Source organism: Sturnus vulgaris, chromosome 7, assembly GCF_052056855.1.
Source record: "Sturnus vulgaris isolate bStuVul1 chromosome 7, bStuVul1.hap1, whole genome shotgun sequence".
NCBI lineage: Eukaryota > Metazoa > Chordata > Aves > Passeriformes > Sturnidae > Sturnus > Sturnus vulgaris.
Genome location: NC_142249.1, coordinates 1383670 through 1401567, shown reverse-complemented (window position 1 = coordinate 1401567; position 17898 = coordinate 1383670).

Genomic DNA, 17898 nt, shown 5'->3' with positions numbered 1-17898 from the left:
TAATAGATTCCTGATATCTGGAATTCTGTTATTCCTTGTGAATTTCGTGGTTATTTGGGAGGGTGTATGGGAGATTCTAAAGTGCCAACACCCAGAATGCCATGATTCCATGGGAAATTCGAAGGGGAACTGGAGGATGCTCAATTCCTAACAGCTAGAATTCTGTTATTCCATGGCTGTTATGGTGCGGATTTGAAGGATTCGAAATACGTGACACCCAGAAGTGCGTTATTCCCTAGGGATCTGGGAGGGAAATGGGCAAATTCTCAATTCTCAATACCCAGAATGTCGTTATTCCATGGGCTTTTTGGAAGGGAACTCGAGGATTCCAATATCCCCATGCCTGCAAAGCTGTTATTCTATTGGAATTTGGGAGTGGAACTGGAGGATTCCAAATTCCCAATGCCCAGAGTGCTGTAATTGCATGGTTTTGCTGGGAATTGGATAGTGCAAATGGCGGATACCATATTCCCAACACCATGAATGCTGTTTTTCCGAGGTTGTCGTGGGAATTTAAGTGGGCATATGGATGTTTTGAAAATCCCCATACCCGGAATGCAGCTATTCTATGGGAATTTGGAAGGGGAAGTGGAGGATTCTAAATTTGGCACACACAAAATGCCGTTCTTCCATTCGAGTTTGGTGGAAATTTGGGAGAGGAAGAGGAGGAGTTGAAATTAGCAATGAGTGAACTGCTCTTATTCCATGGTTTTGTTGGGAATTTGGAAGGGGAAGTGGAGGATTCTAATTTCTCAGCACACATAGTGTCATTATTTCGTTAGAGGTTGATTGGAATTTGGGCGAGGAACTGGAGCATTCGAAATTCCCAACACATTAAATTGGTTATTTCATGGGAATTTGCAAGGGGAACATGAGGATTCAACCTTCCCAATGCCCAGAATGCCATTATTCCCTAAGCATTTGGGAGTGAAATAGGCAGATTCCAAGTACTCAGCTCCCAGAATGCTGTTATTCCATGGGAATTGGGGTATGGAACTAGATGAAACTCAATTCCCCATGCTTGGGTATGCGTTATTCCATGGGAATATGGGAGACCGTATGGATGATTCGAAATTCCTGATAGCCGGAAGGCCGTTATTCTATGGGAATTTGGATGAGGAAATGGGGTATCCTAAAGTCCTGATACTTGGAATGCCGCTATTGTATGGGAATTTGGTGGGATTTTGGGACAGCTTCTGGGGGGTTCCAAATTAGAAAGTAACAGAATGCCATGTTTCCATGGGAATTTGGGAGGGGAAGAGGATGATTCTCAGTTCGTGAAATCTGGAATGTTGTTATTCCATGGGAATGTGGTGGGAATCTGGGAGGCTGTACGGGGCATTCTCAATTCCTCACACCTGGAATCCCATGATTCCATGGGAATTTTTTTCAGGAAGCTGGAGGATTCCCAATTCCTGACACTTGGGATTCTGTTGTTCCATCGGAATTTGAGTGGGGAACTGGAATATTTCAAATTGCAGACATCTGGAAAGTTGCTTTTCTTTGGGAATGTGGTGGGATTTGGGGTGGGTTTCTGGGGGATTGTTAATTCCCAACACGCAGAATTCCTTTTTCCTATGGCGATTTGGGAGGATAACTGCAGGAGTCAAGATTCCCTGCACCAGGAATGCCATGATTCCATGGGAAATTGCGTGGAGAGCTGGCAGATAATAGATTCCTGATATCTGGAATTCTGTTATTCCTTGTGAATTTCGTGGTTATTTGGGAGGGTGTATGGGAGATTCTAAAGTGCCAACACCCAGAATGCCATGATTCCATGGGAAATTCGAAGGGGAACTGGAGGATGCTCAATTCCTAACAGCTAGAATTCTGTTATTCCATGGCTGTTATGGTGCGGATTTGAAGGATTCAAAATACGTGACACCCAGAAGTGCGTTATTCCCTAGGGATCTGGGAGGGAAATGGGCAAATTCTCAATTCTCAATACCCAGAATGTCGTTATTCCATGGGCTTTTTGGAAGGGAACTCGAGGATTCCAATATCCCCATGCCTGCAAAGCTGTTATTCTATTGGAATTTGGGAGTGGAACTGGAGGATTCCAAATTCCCAATGCCCAGAGTGCTGTCATTGCATGGTTTTGCTGGGAATTGGATAGTGCAAATGGCGGATACCATATTCCCAACACCATGAATGCTGTTTTTCCGAGGTTGTCGTGGGAATTTCAGTGGGCATATGGATGTTTTGAAAATCCCCATACCCGGAATGCAGCTATTCTATGGGAATTTGGAAGGGGAAGTGGAGGATTCTAAATTTGGCACACACAAAATGCCGTTCTTCCATTCGAGTTTGGTGGAAATTTGGGAGAGGAAGAGGAGGAGTTGAAATTAGCAATGAGTGAACTGCTCTTATTCCATGGTTTTGTTGGGAATTTGGAAGGGGAAGTGGAGGATTCTAAATTTCGCACACACATAGTATCATGATTTCGTTACAGGTTGATTGGAATTTGGGCGAGGAACTGGAGCATTCGAAATTCCCAACACATTAAATTGGTTATTTCATGGGAATTTGCAAGGGGAACATGAGGATTCAACCTTCCCAATGCCCAGAATGCCATTATTCCCTAAGCATTTGGGAGTGAAATAGGCAGATTCCAAGTACTCAGCTCCCAGAATGCTGTTATTCCATGGGAATTGGGGTATGGAACTAGATGAAACTCAATTCCCCATGCTTGGGTATGCGTTATTCCATGGGAATATGGGAGACCGTATGGATGATTCGAAATTCCTGATAGCCGGAAGGCCGTTATTCTATGGGAATTTGGATGAGGAAATGGGGTATCCTAAAGTCCTGATACTTGGAATGCCGCTATTGTATGGGAATTTGGTGGGATTTTGGGACAGGTTCTGGGGGGTTCCAAATTAGAAAGTAACAGAATGCCATGTTTCCATGGGAATTTGGGAGGGGAAGAGGATGATTCTCAGTTCGTGAAATCTGGAATGTTGTTATTCCATGGGAATGTGGTGGGAATCTGGGAGGCTGTACGGGGCATTCTCAATTCCTCACACCTGGAATCCCATGATTCCATGGGAATTTTTTTCAGGGAGCTGGAGGATTCCCAATTCCTGACACTTGGGATTCTGTTGTTCCATCGGAATTTGAGTGGGGAACTGGAATATTTCAAATTGCAGACATCTGGAAAGTTGCTTTTCTTTGGGAATGTGGTGGGATTTGGGGTGGGTTTCTGGGGGATTGTTAATTCCCAACACGCAGAATGCCATTTTCCTATGGCGATTTGGGAGGATAACTGCAGGAGTCAAGATTTTCTGCACCAGGAATGCCATGATTCCATGGGAAATTGCGTGGAGAGCTGGCAGATAATAGATTCCTGATATCTGGAATTCTGTTATTCCTTGTGAATTTCGTGATTATTTGGGAGGGTGTATGGGAGATTCTAAAGTGCCAACACCCAGAATGCCATGATTCCATGGGAAATTCGAAGGGGAACTGGAGGATGCTCAATTCCTAACAGCTAGAATTCTGTTATTCCATGGCTGTTATGGTGCGGATTTGAAGGATTCGAAATACGTGACACCCAGAAGTGCGTTATTCCCTAGGGATCTGGGAGGGAAATGGGCAAATTCTCAATTCTCAATACCCAGAATGTCGTTATTCCATGGGCTTTTTGGAAGGGAACTCGAGGATTCCAATATCCCCATGCCTGCAAAGCTGTTATTCTATTGGAATTTGGGAGTGGAACTGGAGGATTCCAAATTCCCAATGCCCAGAGTGCTGTCATTGCATGGTTTTGCTGGGAATTGGATAGTGCAAATGGCGGATACCATATTCCCAACACCATGAATGCTGTTTTTCCGAGGTTGTCGTGGGAATTTAAGTGGGCATATGGATGTTTTGAAAATCCCCATACCCGGAATGCAGCTATTCTATGGGAATTTGGAAGGGGAAGTGGAGGATTCTAAATTTGGCACACACAAAATGCCGGTCTTCCATTCGAGTTTGGTGGAAATTTGGGAGAGGAAGAGGAGGAGTTGAAATTAGCAATGAGTGAACTGCTCTTATTCCATGGTTTTGTTGGGAATTTGGAAGGGGAAGTGGAGGATTCTAAATTTCGCACACACATAGTATCATGATTTCGTTACAGGTTGATTGGAATTTGGGCGAGGAACTGGAGCATTCGAAATTCCCAACACATTAAATTGGTTATTTCATGGGAATTTGCAAGGGGAACATGAGGATTCAACCTTCCCAATGCCCAGAATGCCATTATTCCCTAAGCATTTGGGAGTGAAATAGGCAGATTCCAAGTACTCAGCTCCCAGAATGCTGTTATTCCATGGGAATTGGGGTATGGAACTAGATGAAACTCAATTCCCCATGCTTGGGTATGCGTTATTCCATGGGAATATGGGAGACCGTATGGATGATTCGAAATTCCTGATAGCCGGAAGGCCGTTATTCTATGGGAATTTGGATGAGGAAATGGGGTATCCTAAAGTCCTGATACTTGGAATGCCGCTATTGTATGGGAATTTGGTGGGATTTTGGGACAGCTTCTGGGGGGTTCCAAATTAGAAAGTAACAGAATGCCATGTTTCCATGGGAATTTGGGAGGGGAAGAGGATGATTCTCAGTTCGTGAAATCTGGAATGTTGTTATTCCATGGGAATGTGGTGGGAATCTGGGAGGCTGTACGGGGCATTCTCAATTGCTCACACCTGGAATCCCATGATTCCATGGGAATTTTTTTCAGGGAGCTGGAGGATTCCCAATTCCTGACACTTGGGATGCTGTTGTTCCATCGGAATTTGAGTGGGGAACTGGAATATTTCAAATTGCAGACATCTGGAAAGTTGCTTTTCTTTGGGAATGTGGTGGGATTTGGGGTGGGTTTCTGGGGGATTGTTAATTCCCAACACGCAGAATGCCATTTTTCTATGGCGATTTGGGAGGATAACTGCAGGAGTCAAGATTCCCTGCACCAGGAATGCCATGATTCCATGGGAAATTGCGTGGAGAGCTGGCAGATAATAGATTCCTGATATCTGGAATTCTGTTATTCCTTGTGAATTTCGTGGTTATTTGGGAGGGTGTATGGGAGATTCTAAAGTGCCAACACCCAGAATGCCATGATTCCATGGGAAATTCGAAGGGGAACTGGAGGATGCTCAATTCCTAACAGCTAGAATTCTGTTATTCCATGGCTGTTATGGTGCGGATTTGAAGGATTCGAAATACGTGACACCCAGAAGTGCGTTATTCCCTAGGGATCTGGGAGGGAAATGGGCAAATTCTCAATTCTCAATACCCAGAATGTCGTTATTCCATGGGCTTTTTGGAAGGGAACTCGAGGATTCCAATATCCCCATGCCTGCAAAGCTGTTATTCTATTGGAATTTGGGAGTGGAACTGGAGGATTCCAAATTCCCAATGCCCAGAGTGCTGTAATTCCATGGTTTTGCTGGGAATTGGATAGTGCAAATGGCGGATACCATATTCCCAACACCATGAATGCTGTTTTTCCGAGGTTGTCGTGGGAATTTCAGTGGGCATATGGATGTTTTGAAAATCCCCATACCCGGAATGCAGCTATTCTATGGGAATTTGGAAGGGGAAGTGGAGGATTCTAAATTTCGCACACACAAAATGCCGTTCTTCCATTCGAGTTTGGTGGAAATTTGGGAGAGGAAGAGGAGGAGTTGAAATTAGCAATGAGTGAACTGCTCTTATTCCATGGTTTTGTTGGGAATTTGGAAGGGGAAGTGGAGGATTCTAAATTCTCAACACACATAGTGTCATTATTTCGTTACAGGTTGATTGGAATTTGGGCGAGGAACTGGAGCATTCGAAATTCCCAACACATTAAATTGGTTATTTCATGGGAATTTGCAAGGGGAACATGAGGATTCAACGTTCCCAATGCCCAGAATGCCATTATTCCCTAAGCATTTGGGAGTGAAATAGGCAGATTCCAAGTACTCAGCTCCCAGAATGCTGTTATTCCATGGGAATTGGGGTATGGAACTAGATGAAACTCAATTCCCCATGCTTGGGTATGCGTTATTCCATGGGAATATGGGAGACCGTATGGATGATTCGAAATTCCTGATAGCCGGAAGGCCGTTATTCTATGGGAATTTGGATGAGGAAATGGGGTATCCTAAAGTCCTGATACTTGGAATGCCGCTATTGCATGGGAATTTGGTGGGATTTTGGGACAGCTTCTGGGGGGTTCCAAATTAGAAAGTAACAGAATGCCATGTTTCCATGGGAATTTGGGAGGGGAAGAGGATGATTCTCAGTTCGTGAAATCTGGAATGTTGTTATTCCATGGGAATGTGGTGGGAATCTGGGAGGCTGTACGGGGCATTCTCAATTCCTCACACCTGGAATCCCATGATTCCATGGGAATTTTTTTCAGGGAGCTGGAGGATTCCCAATTCCTGACACTTGGGATGCTGTTGTTCCATCGGAATTTGAGTGGGGAACTGGAATATTTCAAATTGCAGACATCTGGAAAGTTGCTTTTCTTTGGGAATGTGGTGGGATTTGGGGTGGGTTTCTGGGGGATTGTTAATTCCCAACACGCAGAATGCCATTTTTCTATGGCGATTTGGGAGGATAACTGCAGGAGTCAAGATTCCCTGCACCAGGAATGCCATGATTCCATGGGAAATTGCGTGGAGAGCTGGCAGATAATAGATTCCTGATATCTGGAATTCTGTTATTCCTTGTGAATTTCGTGGTTATTTGGGAGGGTGTATGGGAGATTCTAAAGTGCCAACACCCAGAATGCCATGATTCCAATGGGAAATTCGAAGGGGAACTGGAGGATGCTCAATTCCTAACAGCTAGAATTCTGTTATTCCATGGCTGTTATGGTGCGGATTTGAAGGATTCGAAATACGTGACACCCAGAAGTGCGTTATTCCCTAGGGATCTGGGAGGGAAATGGGCAAATTCTCAATTCTCAATACCCAGAATGTCCTTATTCCATGGGCTTTTTGGAAGGGAACTCGAGGATTCCAATATCCCCATGCCTGCAAAGCTGTTATTCTATTGGAATTTGGGAGTGGAACTGGAGGATTCCAAATTCCCAATGCCCAGAGTGCTGTAATTCCATGGTTTTGCTGGGAATTGGATAGTGCAAATGGCGGATACCATATTCCCAACACCATGAATGCTGTTTTTCCGAGGTTGTCGTGGGAATTTCAGTGGGCATATGGATGTTTTGAAAATCCCCATACCCGGAATGCAGCTATTCTATGGGAATTTGGAAGGGGAAGTGGAGGATTCTAAATTTCGCACACACAAAATGCCGTTCTTCCATTCGAGTTTGGTGGAAATTTGGGAGAGGAAGAGGAGGAGTTGAAATTAGCAATGAGTGAACTGCTCTTATTCCATGGTTTTGTTGGGAATTTGGAAGGGGAAGTGGAGGATTCTAAATTCTCAACACACATAGTGTCATTATTTCGTTACAGGTTGATTGGAATTTGGGCGAGGAACTGGAGCATTCGAAATTCCCAACACATTAAATTGGTTATTTCATGGGAATTTGCAAGGGGAACATGAGGATTCAACGTTCCCAATGCCCAGAATGCCATTATTCCCTAAGCATTTGGGAGTGAAATAGGCAGATTCCAAGTACACAGCTCCCAGAATGCTGTTATTCCATGGGAATTGGGGTATGGAACTAGATGAAACTCAATTCCCCATGCTTGGGTATGCGTTATTCCATGGGAATATGGGAGACCGTATGGATGATTCGAAATTCCTGATAGCCGGAAGGCCGTTATTCTATGGGAATTTGGATGCGGAAATGGGGTATCCTAAATTCCTGATACTTGGAATGCCGCTATTGCATGGGAATTTGGTGGGATTTTGGGAAAGGTTATGGAGAGTTCCAAATTAGAAAGTAACAGAATGCCATGTTTCCATAGGAATTTGGGAGGGGAAGAGGATGATTCTCAGTTCGTGAAATCTGGAATGTTGTTATTCCATGGGAATGTGGTGGGAATCTGGGAGGCTGTACGGGGCATTCTCAATTGCTCACACCTGGAATCCCATGATTCCATGGGAATTTTTTTCAGGAAGCTGGAGGATTCCCAATTCCTGACACTTGGGATTCTGTTGTTCCATCGGAATTTGAGTGGGGAACTGGAATATTTCAAATTGCAGACATCTGGAAAGTTGCTTTTCTTTGGGAATGTGGTGGGATTTGGGGTGGGTTTCTGGGGGATTGTTAATTCCCAACACGCAGAATTCCTTTTTCCTATGGCGATTTGGGAGGATAAGTGGAGGAGTCAAGATTCCCTGCACCAGGAATGCCATGATTCCATGGGAAATTGCGTGGAGAGCTGGCAGATAATAGATTCCTGATATCTGGAATTCTGTTATTCCTTGTGAATTTCGTGGTTATTTGGGAGGGTGTATGGGAGATTCTAAAGTGCCAACACCCAGAATGCCATGATTCCATGGGAAATTCGAAGGGGAACTGGAGGATGCTCAATTCCTAACAGCTAGAATTCTGTTATTCCATGGCTGTTATGGTGCGGATTTGAAGGATTCAAAATACGTGACACCCAGAAGTGCGTTATTCCCTAGGGATCTGGGAGGGAAATGGGCAAATTCTCAATTCTCAATACCCAGAATGTCGTTATTCCATGGGCTTTTTGGAAGGGAACTCGAGGATTCCAATATCCCCATGCCTGCAAAGCTGTTATTCTATTGGAATTTGGGAGTGGAACTGGAGGATTCCAAATTCCCAATGCCCAGAGTGCTGTAATTGCATGGTTTTGCTGGGAATTGGATAGTGCAAATGGCGGATACCATATTCCCAACACCATGAATGCTGTTTTTCCGAGGTTGTCGTGGGAATTTAAGTGGGCATATGGATGTTTTGAAAATCCCCATACCCGGAATGCAGCTATTCTATGGGAATTTGGAAGGGGAAGTGGAGGATTCTAAATTTGGCACACACAAAATGCCGTTCTTCCATTCGAGTTTGGTGGAAATTTGGGAGAGGAAGAGGAGGAGTTGAAATTAGCAATGAGTGAACTTCTCTTATTCCATGGTTTTGTTGGGAATTTGGAAGGGGAAGTGGAGGATTCTAAATTCTCAACACACATAGTATCATGATTTCGTTACAGGTTGATTGGAATTTGGGCGAGGAACTGGAGCATTCGAAATTCCCAACACATTAAATTGGTTATTTCATGGGAATTTGCAAGGGGAACATGAGGATTCAACGTTCCCAATGCCCAGAATGCCATTATTCCCTAAGCATTTGGGAGTGAAATAGGCAGATTCCAAGTACACAGCTCCCAGAATGCTGTTATTCCATGGGAATTGGGGTATGGAACTAGATGAAACTCAATTCCCCATGCTTGGGTATGCGTTATTCCATGGGAATATGGGAGACCGTATGGATGATTCGAAATTCCTGATAGCCGGAAGGCCGTTATTCTATGGGAATTTGGATGCGGAAATGGGGTATCCTAAATTCCTGATACTTGGAATGCCGCTATTGCATGGGAATTTGGTGGGATTTTGGGAAAGGTTATGGAGAGTTCCAAATTAGAAAGTAACAGAATGCCATGTTTCCATAGGAATTTGGGAGGGGAAGAGGATGATTCTCAGTTCCTGAAATCTGGAATGTTGTTATTCCATGGGAATGTGGTGGGAATCTGGGAGGCTGTACGGGGCATTCTCAATTGCTCACACCTGGAATCCCATGATTCCATGGGAATTTTTTTCAGGAAGCTGGAGGATTCCCAATTCCTGACACTTGGGATTCTGTTGTTCCATCGGAATTTGAGTGGGGAACTGGAATATTTCAAATTGCAGACATCTGGAAAGTTGCTTTTCTTTGGGAATGTGGTGGGATTTGGGGTGGGTTTCTGGGGGATTGTTAATTCCCAACACGCAGAATTCCTTTTTCCTATGGCGATTTGGGAGGATAAGTGGAGGAGTCAAGATTCCCTGCACCAGGAATGCCATGATTCCATGGGAAATTGCGTGGAGAGCTGGCAGATAATAGATTCCTGATATCTGGAATTCTGTTATTCCTTGTGAATTTCGTGGTTATTTGGGAGGGTGTATGGGAGATTCTAAAGTGCCAACACCCAGAATGCCATGATTCCAATGGGAAATTCGAAGGGGAACTGGAGGATGCTCAATTCCTAACAGCTAGAATTCTGTTATTCCATGGCTGTTATGGTGCGGATTTGAAGGATTCGAAATACGTGACACCCAGAAGTGCGTTATTCCCGAGGGATCTGGGAGGGAAATGGGCAAATTCTCAATTCTCAATACCCAGAATGTCGTTATTCCATGGGCTTTTTGGAAGGGAACTCGAGGATTCCAATATCCCCATGCCTGCAAAGCTGTTATTCTATTGGAATTTGGGAGTGGAACTGGAGGATTCCAAATTCCCAATGCCCAGAGTGCTGTAATTCCATGGTTTTGCTGGGAATTGGATAGTGCAAATGGCGGATACCATATTCCCAACACCATGAATGCTGTTTTTCCGAGGTTGTCGTGGGAATTTCAGTGGGCATATGGATGTTTTGAAAATCCCCATACCCGGAATGCAGCTATTCTATGGGAATTTGGAAGGGGAAGTGGAGGATTCTAAATTTGGCACACACAAAATGCCGTTCTTCCATTCGAGTTTGGTGGAAATTTGGGAGAGGAAGAGGAGGAGTTGAAATTAGCAATGAGTGAACTGCTCTTATTCCATGGTTTTGTTGGGAATTTGGAAGGGGAAGTGGAGGATTCTAAATTCTCAACACACATAGTATCATGATTTCGTTACAGGTTGATTGGAATTTGGGCGAGGAACTGGAGCATTCGAAATTCCCAACACATTAAATTGGTTATTTCATGGGAATTTGCAAGGGGAACATGAGGATTCAACGTTCCCAATGCCCAGAATGCCATTATTCCCTAAGCATTTGGGAGTGAAATAGGCAGATTCCAAGTACTCAGCTCCCAGAATGCTGTTATTCCATGGGAATTGGGGTATGGAACTAGATGAAACTCAATTCCCCATGCTTGGGTATGCGTTATTCCATGGGAATATGGGAGACCGTATGGATGATTCGAAATTCCTGATAGCCGGAAGGCCGTTATTCTATGGGAATTTGGATGAGGAAATGGGGTATCCTAAATTCCTGACACTTGGAATGCCGCTATTGCATGGGAATTTGGTGGGATTTTGGGACAGCTTCTGGGGGGTTATAAATTACAAAGTAACAGAATGGAATGTTTCCATGGGAATTTGGGAGGGGAAGAGGATGATTCTCAGTTCCTGAAATCTGGAATGTTGTTATTCCATGGGAATGTGGTGGGAATCTGGGAGGCTGTACGGGGCATTCTCAATTGCTCACACCTGGAATCCCATGATTCCATGGGAATTTTTTTCAGGGAGCTGGAGGATTCCAATTCCTGACACTTGGGATGCTGTTATTCCATCGGAATTTGAGTGGGGAACTGGAATATTTCAAATTGCAGACATCTGGAAAGTTGCTTTTCTTTGGGAATGTGGTGGGATTTGGGGTGGGTTTCTGGGGGATTGTTAATTCCCAACACGCAGAATGCCATTTTTCTATGGCGATTTGGGAGGATAAGTGGAGGAGTCAAGATTCCCTGCACCAGGAATGCCATGATTCCATGGGAAATTGCGTGGAGAGCTGGCAGATAATAGATTCCTGATATCTGGAATTCTGTTATTCCTTGTGAATTTCGTGGTTATTTGGGAGGGTGTATGGGAGATTCTAAAGTGCCAACACCCAGAATGCCATGATTCCATGGGAAATTCGAAGGGGAACTGGAGGATGCTCAATTCCTAACAGCTAGAATTCTGTTATTCCATGGCTGTTATGGTGCGGATTTGAAGGATTCGAAATACGTGACACCCAGAAGTGCGTTATTCCCTAGGGATCTGGGAGGGAAATGGGCAAATTCTCAATTCTCAATACCCAGAATGTCGTTATTCCATGGGCTTTTTGGAAGGGAACTCGAGGATTCCAATATCCCCATGCCTGCAAAGCTGTTATTCTATTGGTATTTGGGAGTGGAACTGGAGGATTCCAAATTCCCAATGCCCAGAGTGCTGTCATTGCATGGTTTTGCTGGGAATTGGATAGTGCAAATGGCGGATACCATATTCCCAACACCATGAATGCTGTTTTTCCGAGGTTGTCGTGGGAATTTCAGTGGGCATATGGATGTTTTGAAAATCCCCATACCCGGAATGCAGCTATTCCATGGGAATTTGGAAGGGGAAGTGGAGGATTCTAAATTCTCAACACACATAGTGTCATTATTTCGTTACAGGTTGATTGGAATTTGGGCGAGGAACTGGAGCATTCGAAATTCCCAACACATTAAATTGGTTATTTCATGGGAATTTGCAAGGGGAACATGAGGATTCAACGTTCCCAATGCCCAGAATGCCATTATTCCCTAAGCATTTGGGAGTGAAATAGGCAGATTCCAAGTACTCAGCTCCCAGAATGCTGTTATTCCATGGGAATTGGGGTATGGAACTAGATGAAACTCAATTCCCCATGCTTGGGTATGCGTTATTCCATGGGAATATGGGAGACCGTATGGATGATTCGAAATTCCTGATAGCCGGAAGGCCGTTATTCTATGGGAATTTGGATGAGGAAATGGGGTATCCTAAATTCCTGACACTTGGAATGCCGCTATTGCATGGGAATTTGGTGGGATTTTGGGACAGCTTCTGGGGGGTTATAAATTACAAAGTAACAGAATGGAATGTTTCCATGGGAATTTGGGAGGGGAAGAGGATGATTCTCAGTTCCTGAAATCTGGAATGTTGTTATTCCATGGGAATGTGGTGGGAATCTGGGAGGCTGTACGGGGCATTCTCAATTCCTCACACCTGGAATCCCATGATTCCATGGGAATTTTTTTCAGGGAGCTGGAGGATTCCAATTCCTGACACTTGGGATGCTGTTATTCCATCGGAATTTGAGTGGGGAACTGGAATATTTCAAATTGCAGACATCTGGAAAGTTGCTTTTCTTTGGGAATGTGGTGGGATTTGGGGTGGGTTTCTGGGGGATTGTTAATTCCCAACACGCAGAATGCCATTTTTCTATGGCGATTTGGGAGGATAAGTGGAGGAGTCAAGATTCCCTGCACCAGGAATGCCATGATTCCATGGGAAATTGCGTGGAGAGCTGGCAGATAATAGATTCCTGATATCTGGAATTCTGTTATTCCTTGTGAATTTCGTGGTTATTTGGGAGGGTGTATGGGAGATTCTAAAGTGCCAACACCCAGAATGCCATGATTCCATGGGAAATTCGAAGGGGAACTGGAGGATGCTCAATTCCTAACAGCTAGAATTCTGTTATTCCATGGCTGTTATGGTGCGGATTTGAAGGATTCGAAATACGTGACACCCAGAAGTGCGTTATTCCCTAGGGATCTGGGAGGGAAATGGGCAAATTCTCAATTCTCAATACCCAGAATGTCGTTATTCCATGGGCTTTTTGGAAGGGAACTCGAGGATTCCAATATCCCCATGCCTGCAAAGCTGTTATTCTATTGGTATTTGGGAGTGGAACTGGAGGATTCCAAATTCCCAATGCCCAGAGTGCTGTCATTGCATGGTTTTGCTGGGAATTGGATAGTGCAAATGGCGGATACCATATTCCCAACACCATGAATGCTGTTTTTCCGAGGTTGTCGTGGGAATTTCAGTGGGCATATGGATGTTTTGAAAATCCCCATACCCGGAATGCAGCTATTCCATGGGAATTTGGAAGGGGAAGTGGAGGATTCTAAATTTGGCACACACAAAATGCCGTTCTTCCATTCGAGTTTGGTGGAAATTTGGGAGAGGAAGAGGAGGAGTTGAAATTAGCAATGAGTGAACTGCTCTTATTCCATGGTTTTGTTGGGAATTTGGAAGGGGAAGTGGAGGATTCTAAATTTCGCACACACATAGTATCATGATTTCGTTACAGGTTGATTGGAATTTGGGCGAGGAACTGGAGCATTCGAAATTCCCAACACATTAAATTGGTTATTTCATGGGAATTTGCAAGGGGAACATGAGGATTCAACGTTCCCAATGCCCAGAATGCCATTATTCCCTAAGCATTTGGGAGTGAAATAGGCAGATTCCAAGTACTCAGCTCCCAGAATGCTGTTATTCCATGGGAATTGGGGTATGGAACTAGATGAAACTCGATTCCCCATGCTTGGGTATGCGTTATTCCATGGGAATATGGGAGACCGTATGGATGATTCGAAATTCCTGATAGCCGGAAGGCCGTTATTCTATGGGAATTTGGATGAGGAAATGGGGTATCCTAAAGTCCTGATACTTGGAATGCCGCTATTGTATGGGAATTTGGTGGGATTTTGGGACAGCTTCTGGGGGGTTCCAAATTACAAAGTAACAGAATGCAATGTTTCCATGGGAATTTGGGAGGGGAAGAGGATGATTCTCAGTTCGTGAAATCTGGAATGTTGTTATTCCATGGGAATGTGGTGGGAATCTGGGAGGCTGTACGGGGCATTCTCAATTGCTCACACCTGGAATCCCATGATTCCATGGGAATTTTTTTCAGGGAGCTGGAGGATTCCCAATTCCTGACACTTGGGATGCTGTTGTTCCATCGGAATTTGAGTGGGGAACTGGAATATTTCAAATTGCAGACATCTGGAAAGTTGCTTTTCTTTGGGAATGTGGTGGGATTTGGGGTGGGTTTCTGGGGGATTGTTAATTCCCAACACGCAGAATGCCATTTTCCTATGGCGATTTGGGAGGATAACTGCAGGAGTCAAGATTCCCTGCACCAGGAATGCCATGATTCCATGGGAAATTGCGTGGAGAGCTGGCAGATAATAGATTCCTGATATCTGGAATTCTGTTATTCCTTGTGAATTTCGTGGTTATTTGGGAGGGTGTATGGGAGATTCTAAAGTGCCAACACCCAGAATGCCATGATTCCATGGGAAATTCGAAGGGGAACTGGAGGATGCTCAATTCCTAACAGCTAGAATTCTGTTATTCCATGGCTGTTATGGTGCGGATTTGAAGGATTCGAAATACGTGACACCCAGAAGTGCGTTATTCCCTAGGGATCTGGGAGGGAAATGGGCAAATTCTCAATTCTCAATACCCAGAATGTCGTTATTCCATGGGCTTTTTGGAAGGGAACTCGAGGATTCCAATATCCCCATGCCTGCAAAGCTGTTATTCTATTGGAATTTGGGAGTGGAACTGGAGGATTCCAAATTCCCAATGCCCAGAGTGCTGTCATTGCATGGTTTTGCTGGGAATTGGATAGTGCAAATGGCGGATACCATATTCCCAACACCATGAATGCTGTTTTTCCGAGGTTGTCGTGGGAATTTCAGTGGGCATATGGATGTTTTGAAAATCCCCATACCCGGAATGCAGCTATTCTATGGGAATTTGGAAGGGGAAGTGGAGGATTCTAAATTTGGCACACACAAAATGCCGTTCTTCCATTCGAGTTTGGTGGAAATTTGGGAGAGGAAGAGGAGGAGTTGAAATTAGCAATGAGTGAACTTCTCTTATTCCATGGTTTTATTGGGAATTTGGAAGGGGAAGTGGAGGATTCTAAATTCTCAACACACATAGTATCATGATTTCGTTACAGGTTGATTGGAATTTGGGCGAGGAACTGGAGCATTCGAAATTCCCAACACATTAAATTGGTTATTTCATGGGAATTTGCAAGGGGAACATGAGGATTCAACGTTCCCAATGCCCAGAATGCCATTATTCCCTAAGCATTTGGGAGTGAAATAGGCAGATTCCAAGTACACAGCTCCCAGAATGCTGTTATTCCATGGGAATTGGGGTATGGAACTAGATGAAACTCAATTCCCCATGCTTGGGTATGCGTTATTCCATGGGAATATGGGAGACCGTATGGATGATTCGAAATTCCTGATAGCCGGAAGGCCGTTATTCTATGGGAATTTGGATGCGGAAATGGGGTATCCTAAATTCCTGATACTTGGAATGCCGCTATTGCATGGGAATTTGGTGGGATTTTGGGAAAGGTTATGGAGAGTTCCAAATTAGAAAGTAACAGAATGCCATGTTTCCATAGGAATTTGGGAGGGGAAGAGGATGATTCTCAGTTCCTGAAATCTGGAATGTTGTTATTCCATGGGAATGTGGTGGGAATCTGGGAGGCTGTACGGGGCATTCTCAATTGCTCACACCTGGAATCCCATGATTCCATGGGAATTTTTTTCAGGAAGCTGGAGGATTCCCAATTCCTGACACTTGGGATTCTGTTGTTCCATCGGAATTTGAGTGGGGAACTGGAATATTTCAAATTGCAGACATCTGGAAAGTTGCTTTTCTTTGGGAATGTGGTGGGATTTGGGGTGGGTTTCTGGGGGATTGTTAATTCCCAACACGCAGAATTCCTTTTTCCTATGGCGATTTGGGAGGATAAGTGGAGGAGTCAAGATTCCCTGCACCAGGAATGCCATGATTCCATGGGAAATTGCGTGGAGAGCTGGCAGATAATAGATTCCTGATATCTGGAATTCTGTTATTCCTTGTGAATTTCGTGGTTATTTGGGAGGGTGTATGGGAGATTCTAAAGTGCCAACACCCAGAATGCCATGATTCCAATGGGAAATTCGAAGGGGAACTGGAGGATGCTCAATTCCTAACAGCTAGAATTCTGTTATTCCATGGCTGTTATGGTGCGGATTTGAAGGATTCGAAATACGTGACACCCAGAAGTGCGTTATTCCCGAGGGATCTGGGAGGGAAATGGGCAAATTCTCAATTCTCAATACCCAGAATGTCGTTATTCCATGGGCTTTTTGGAAGGGAACTCGAGGATTCCAATATCCCCATGCCTGCAAAGCTGTTATTCTATTGGAATTTGGGAGTGGAACTGGAGGATTCCAAATTCCCAATGCCCAGAGTGCTGTAATTCCATGGTTTTGCTGGGAATTGGATAGTGCAAATGGCGGATACCATATTCCCAACACCATGAATGCTGTTTTTCCGAGGTTGTCGTGGGAATTTCAGTGGGCATATGGATGTTTTGAAAATCCCCATACCCGGAATGCAGCTATTCTATGGGAATTTGGAAGGGGAAGTGGAGGATTCTAAATTTGGCACACACAAAATGCCGTTCTTCCATTCGAGTTTGGTGGAAATTTGGGAGAGGAAGAGGAGGAGTTGAAATTAGCAATGAGTGAACTGCTCTTATTCCATGGTTTTGTTGGGAATTTGGAAGGGGAAGTGGAGGATTCTAAATTTCGCACACACATAGTATCATGATTTCGTTACAGGTTGATTGGAATTTGGGCGAGGAACTGGAGCATTCGAAATTCCCAACACATTAAATTGGTTATTTCATGGGAATTTGCAAGGGGAACATGAGGATTCAACCTTCCCAATGCCCAGAATGCCATTATTCCCTAAGCATTTGGGAGTGAAATAGGCAGATTCCAAGTACTCAGCTCCCAGAATGCTGTTATTCCATGGGAATTGGGGTATGGAACTAGATGAAACTCAATTCCCCATGCTTGGGTATGCGTTATTCCATGGGAATATGGGAGACCGTATGGATGATTCGAAATTCCTGATAGCCGGAAGGCCGTTATTCTATGGGAATTTGGATGAGGAAATGGGGTATCCTAAAGTCCTGATACTTGGAATGCCGCTATTGTATGGGAATTTGGTGGGATTTTGGGACAGCTTCTGGGGGGTTCCAAATTACAAAGTAACAGAATGCAATGTTTCCATGGGAATTTGGGAGGGGAAGAGGATGATTCTCAGTTCGTGAAATCTGGAATGTTGTTATTCCATGGGAATGTGGTGGGAATCTGGGAGGCTGTACGGGGCATTCTCAATTGCTCACACCTGGA